We start from the raw sequence: 7,003 nt of genomic DNA on the forward strand, positions 1-7,003 counted from the left end.
TTCCACACCGAAATACTTTACAAGATCAAAAGCAGCAATAGCATCCCTTTCCTGACAAGACAAAGGCAAAGCAACAATGGATGGTACTTTGGAAAACGAGCACACTCAGAATGAACCCGTCATTAGGGACTCTCCCCAACTGAACCCAGAAAAGCCTCGCACTCTTAGGATGTAATCAACATGCTACTTGAGAAGGTTGTTGACGTTCAAGAGATGGTCACGAGAGTTGAAATGGCCAGTGCTGTCAAAGAAACGCCTGCTGAGGCAAGAAGGGCTCCTCCATCTTTCCCATCTCTAAGTTCACCACTGCCCAACCATTTTCTCACCGACCCTATTGGAACAATGTCATCTACCCAAAAACCCACTCATTATAGAACCAACCCATGGTGGTACGTCGTACCACACCGCACCGCCTCTCAACACTGTCAAAATCACTGGAACTATCCATTCAGTGCCGTCATACTAGGTGGCACAACCCACTCACCTTAACTCCACTATACGCCCAGGCACCATTTCTCTACCAATCACAAAAAATACCCACACATCCAAAATCCACCTCGCACACCCAACCGTTTCTTTCCATACCCCTATCATACCAAGCACATTTTCCCCAGATCATCAGGAGCTTGATCGTTATGAGGAGATGGAAAAGGCTTGGAGAGCCAAACAAGACAAGCGCACAAAGAAATTGAGCGCAAGATGGTTGAAATATTGGAGCAGTTCACGAGAACTATCCGTAAGGCAATGGGCTTGAGCTCCGATGATCTATGTATGATCCAAGCTTGAATCTACACAAGGGCTTCAAAGTGCCCAAGTTTGAAATGTTCAATGGAACAGGCAATTCTAAGGCCCACTTGCCAGCCTATTGCAACCAACTGGTCGGTGTCAGAAACAATCCGGCACTTATCATGAGGCTATTCAACTGAAGTCTAACCAGAGAGGCCTCTGAATGGTTCACTGCCCTATGGGCCACGTGGGAAGACATGGCGGGATCCTTTATGGAAAGGTTTTGATTTAACATGGAAACATTACTGGACCGGTACTACCTAGAAAAGGTGAAACAAACATCTACAGAGAACTACTGCGAGTATGTTAGTAGGTGGAGGGCTGAACCTGCTCGGGTACAACCGCTAATGAATGAAGAAGAGCTAGTCTCCATTTTCATCCGTTTGCACGAAACAAACTTCTATGAGCCGATGCTGTCAATAGTCGGAAGATCATTCCCTAAATTGGTGAAGATGGGAGAAGCCATAGAAGATGGTCTCAAATCGAGAATAATTATAAGCATAGTCGGCAAAGCTACCGGACAAAGCACTGTGGGACTCACTAGGAAGAAGAAAGAGGACGTGGCAAACATTTCCCATACACCTAGCCAAAACCCAAAAAGAAAGAGGAGCTACAATCTCTTGTTGAAGTCTATCAATCACCATGACCAAGTGCCTACTTATCAACTTCATACAACCCTATGTCTGTTTATACGCATATCCCAGTTTCCAAACACCACCATCAAAGTACCAAGCTCCACAAACAGCCTTTCAAACACCACCAATAAACTACCAAGCTCCACAAACAATCTTTCAAACACCACCATTATACTACCAAGCTCCACATCCAAATTACCAAGCTCCCGTACCTGCCTACAGAGTTCCACAAAATAACCTACCAACAAATTACCAAAGCCAACCACTGGTAATTGCCTACAACTTTCCACGTCCAAACATTGAAAATAAGCCTACTCGTGTGTTCACCCTTCTACTAGAAACAATAACTAAACTGTTTGAGAGATTAAACGCTATAGGAATGATCCAAGCGGTCCCACCAAAATAGATTCTTCCTAATGTATCAAACGTTGTAGTTGATTGACAGAGTACGGAAGAGAGCATCAGTTTGAAACATAAGATACAAGATTTGATTGAAAAGAAGGAAATCATTCTTTAGACTACTATGCCAAATGTGAATGCCAATCCCTTGCCTAATCATGCTAACAACACAATTCACATGATAGAAAGGGCAGAAGATTGGGTTGTATGCAATCTTATTATTCAAGATTTGATTCAAGCACTTGAACAAATAGTGGAATCACTCACAATACAAGAGCGTCTACAGTTTAGAGTGCTAATCCCTACGCCAATTATAGCATGGGTATCTCAACAGGTGATGGTAGCACCAAGAAAGCAATTCATTATGCAAGTGGTAGCTGCCCATGGAATGACTTGGTCTGGGAGGTGTTATACTCCTGAAGAATTGACCCAATGAGTACCAAGAAAAGAAGGGAACCAAAGAAGGCCTATTACTGAAAGCGAGGTCGAAGACTTCTGGCCCAAGGAATACTCTATTGTAGAACATCTCAAGAAAGCACCGGCCTAGATAACTGTACAAGAATTATTGTTGAGCTCATCTCAACACCGTCTAGCTTTAATCAAAGTGCTAGACGAAGCCCATGTCCCTGCACGAACTAGTGTGAAAACCTGGCCGAGATGGTCGCACATGTCATGGGAGAACATCAAATCTCTTTCACTGGTGAAGAGGTACCTAGAGAAGGAACAACGTACAACAAGGCACTGCATATCATCGTTATGTGCCGAAAAATAGTGGTAACCCAAGTTTTAATCGACAACAGAGTTGGTCTCAACATTTTCCCTAAATCCAGTCTCAGCCAATTGGGTTATGATCTCGGGAAGATTTGCCAAAGCCGTACGAATGTTAGAGCAGTCGATGGAGCTCAATGTGACCCCATCAGGGAAGTCGACCTTGATATCCAAATGGGGACCGCTGAGTTCATCACTGAGTTGTAAGTCATGGAGATGGCTGCTAACTAAACCTTGTTATTGGGATGACGGTGGATTCACATGGCGGGAGCCGTACCGTCCTCATTTCATCAGGCTGTAAAATTCATATGGGATGGCCATGAAGTCGTAATTCGCGAAGAGGGTAGTATCCATAACTAGCCAGACAACTCGATCCCAGTCATTGTAGAAACCCCCAAGGGAATAGATTTCCATATGGTGGAACTAGTGGGGCCTGCCCATGAAGAAGATTCCACACAAGGACCCATGCCTGCAGTCTACAAAATGATTTCCTCAACTATGCTTCAAAACGGGTTTGAACCTGGGCGAGGTCTAGGAAGGGATCTATATGGCATCAGAGAGACAATCTCCATTTCTCAAGAAAATTTCTGCTTCGGTTTAAGGTATCTTCCCAATGAGGACGCGATCTCCGAAGCCAACATAATGAAGAAAGGCCATGCAAAGCTGCGCAAGCCAATTCCAAATCTATACCAATCATTTCCAGTGAGAATGCCCATGCCGAATGGTGGAACCATAGAAGAAGTTTTAGGGATGCTATTCCGTGAGGAAGACTTCCTAGAGTAATGGAAGAATGCACTGGAGTGCACACCATCTGCGATGCTCATCCGAGCAAGCAATTATCCAACTGGACCTCTACCTCGCTCTTGGCTCTTCGGTAGAGAAATGATGAATTTAGTCTTCAAAATAGGCGAGAATTGGTCGAGGCCCGATTACTTACCATTAGCATTTTTAATTACCTCGTAATGTTTTTTGAAAACTGCAAATGACTCGATGTTTGATTTGAGTCAGGACCATCGTCTGTATTTCTTTTCAATTAAAGTTAATGAAGCCTCGAATTATGAAAAAACAACCTTTTATTTACTTACGCATATGTTTCATACCAACCTTGCTTTGCCTTGATTTCCTTTTTCAATAATAAAAATAATAAAACAACCTTGCCTTGATTTCTTTTTCAATAATAAAAATAAGGGAAAATACATAAAACAAACCCGCCCCCCAACGTATAGCCAGATTAATTATGACGCACCCAACCTTTGCGGGCGACCTATTACCCCCCAGTCTTAATTTTTCAGTATTTTAGTACCATTTTCTGACTAACGTGGCAAAAAAAATGAAGCCCAGTTGCATAGTGGAGAGTGTTGCACACTCTTTGCCACATTGGTGCCACGCTGCTGCCACGTCACTGCCACTTTTCCTTTTTTTTTCATTTGATTTTTCTTTTATTAATTATATTTACACTAATTAACCTCTAATTAACTATTAAACCATTAATTTTGTCTTCTTCATCACTAAACTCTTCTTCTTAATCACTAAACCCTTCTTCTTCTTCTTCTTCTTCATTTCAAGAAATCCATCAATCCATTTTCTTCCTCCATTAGCACACACACATTCAACCCATTTTCTTCCTCCATTAGGACACACACATTCAACCCATTTTCTTCCTCCATTAACACACACACACACACACACACATTCAACCCATTTTATTCCCCTATTAACAACACACATTCAACCCATTTGCTTCCTCCATTAACACACACACATTCAACCCATTTTCTTCCTCCATTAACACACACATTCATTTGAAAGCAAATCAAACACCAAAATATTTTAAACCATTTTCTTCAACCCATTTTTAATATTTTTTGTACCTCCTATTGCTGCTGCTGCTGCGTTGTTGTTGCTGCTGCTGCGGAGGTGGCGATGTGGCGGTGGCGGCGGTATGGCGGCGGCGGCGGTGGTTGAGGAGAAAGAAGAAGAAAGAGAAAAAGGAGAAGGAAGAAGAAAGAGAAAAATAAATTGCATTTAACAATTGAAATGTGGAAGAGAGGGAGGGAAGGTGTCTTGAATGTCTTCTTACTCAATTTTAAGCATCTGAGTTGCAACATTTCATTTTTTTCAATTCACTCGCCATAATTTGTTTTTTGCTACGTCAGTAAAAAATGGTACTAAAATACTGAAAAATTAAGACGGGGTGGGGGGGGGGTAATAGGTCGCCCGCAAAGGTTGGGTGCGTAATAATTAATCTGGCTATACGTTGGGGGGGGGGGGTTTATGTATTTTCCCATAAAAATAATAAAACAACCTTAAATGTCATGACATGTAGCATAACGAATGAGTCAAGTGACGTAGGACAAGAGGAATACAAAGAGTACGACAAAGAAGCAATGCTTCCTGAGGGTCTCAAAGAGGAAGTAGAGTAGTTTGAGAATGAGCAAAAGCTGAACCTAGATGAAACAGAAGAATTCAATCTAGCAGATGAGGAAACAAATAAAGAAACCAGGATAACTACACATTTGGAAGCGCCTCAAAAGGAAGAGCTAATACACCTACTAAGAGAATATGTGGACATTTTGGCATGGTCATATGCTGACATTTTGGGGTTAAGCACAAGCATAGTAGCCCACAGATTACAATCAATGTGGGTTTCGCTCCGGTCAAGTAGAAAACCAGGCAATTCAAGCCAGATCTCAGCATCCGCATCAAGGATGAAGTGGAAAAATAGATTAAGTCCGGAGTAGTAGAGGTAACTTTGTATCCGACATGGTTGGCCAACATAGTGATGGTACCTAAGAAAGACACAAAGATCCGAATATGCGTGGAATACCGGGACCTCAATCAGGCTAGTCCCAAGGAAAACTTCCCACTCCCAAACATCCATATACTCATTGATAACTGCGCTAAACACGAGCTACAATCATTCGTGGATTGCTTCGCGGGATATCATCAAATCTTAATGAGCGAAGAGGATGCAGAAGAGACAGCCTTCATCACTCCATGGGAAGTGTATCATTATTGAGTAATGTTGTTCGGTCTCAAGAACGCCAGAGCCATTTACATAAGGGCTATGACCACTATTTTTCATGATATTATCCATAAGGAAATTGAAGTATACATGGACGATGTCATCATCAAGTCGAGAGAAAGCTCGTACCATACTACACATTTACGAAAGTTCTTTGACAAACCTGAGAAATTCAATTTGAAGTTAAATCTAGCCAAATGTGCATTTGGAGTACCTGTAGGAAAACCATTAGGATTCATAGTCAGCCGGAGTGGCACAAAGTTAGACCAATCAAAAATCAAAGCTATCCAAGAGCTACCCCTCCAAATACTAAGAAAAAAGTATGAGCTTCCTAGGAAGGTTAAATTACATCTGACGGTTCAAAGACCAGTCCACCGTCATTATGGAGCCAATACTCAAGCTGCTAAAGATGGATGAGTCGACAAAATGGACTGAAGAGTGTCAGAAAGCATTTGACATCATCAAGAAGCACTTGTCTAATCATCCGGATTTGGTACATGCTAGGTATGGGATCCTATTGTTGCTATACCTGTCAAAATCAAATAATGCTTTTGGATGCATGTTAGGAAAACATGATGAAATAGGTAAAAGAGAGCGCACAATTTACTATTTGAGCAAGAAGTTCACCGCCTGCGAGGCAAGATACATACTAGTGGAAAAGACATGTTGTGCCTTGACATAGGTAGCCTAAAATCTGAGTCACTACCTATCGTCATGCACTACTCACATCATATCCAAGATGGATCCACTAAAATACATCTTTTGCCGGCCCATGCCTATCGGGATGTTGGCCAAATGGAAAATGCTATTAAGCGAGTTCAACATTGTATACATAGCACAGAAGGCCATCAAAGGACAGGCATTGGCTGACTTGTAGGCTGAAATCCTAGTCGATGAAGATTTTGAACCACTTTGAACCGACTCCCCAATCGAATGAGTACTGACGATAGTAGAAGACATAGCCGAGCGCTATTCACGATGGAGATTATGTAATGACTAATTAGGTCAGTATGTGAATTTTTACCATTTTACCCCATGTTGATCCATTCTCGAGTTGTTAAGCGAGTCTAGCGAAACCTGAAGGATTTAGAATCCTTAAGTGAAAGTATTTGATCAATAGTTCACTTTTTGGTAAACGAACCCTTTTTCGGAATTCCGTCGACTCCATGAGGTCTGAATGATCAATTATAACTTGGTAGGGTGGATGGTTTGGTTCCACAAGATTTTTTTTATGTTTTGAGATAGTTGATTTGAAACTTGTTTTACTCTGTATGGGGGTTGACTTGGTAAATTAGGCGTCCGTTGTAAATTCCGAGGCCACGAGTGAATTCGTGGAGCATTTTTATGTGTGTGTGTGTGCATATCTAGTTTGTATATGTGGGGCCTTGGA

This window comes from Lycium barbarum, chromosome 9 (assembly GCF_019175385.1).
Source record: "Lycium barbarum isolate Lr01 chromosome 9, ASM1917538v2, whole genome shotgun sequence".
NCBI lineage: Eukaryota > Viridiplantae > Streptophyta > Magnoliopsida > Solanales > Solanaceae > Lycium > Lycium barbarum.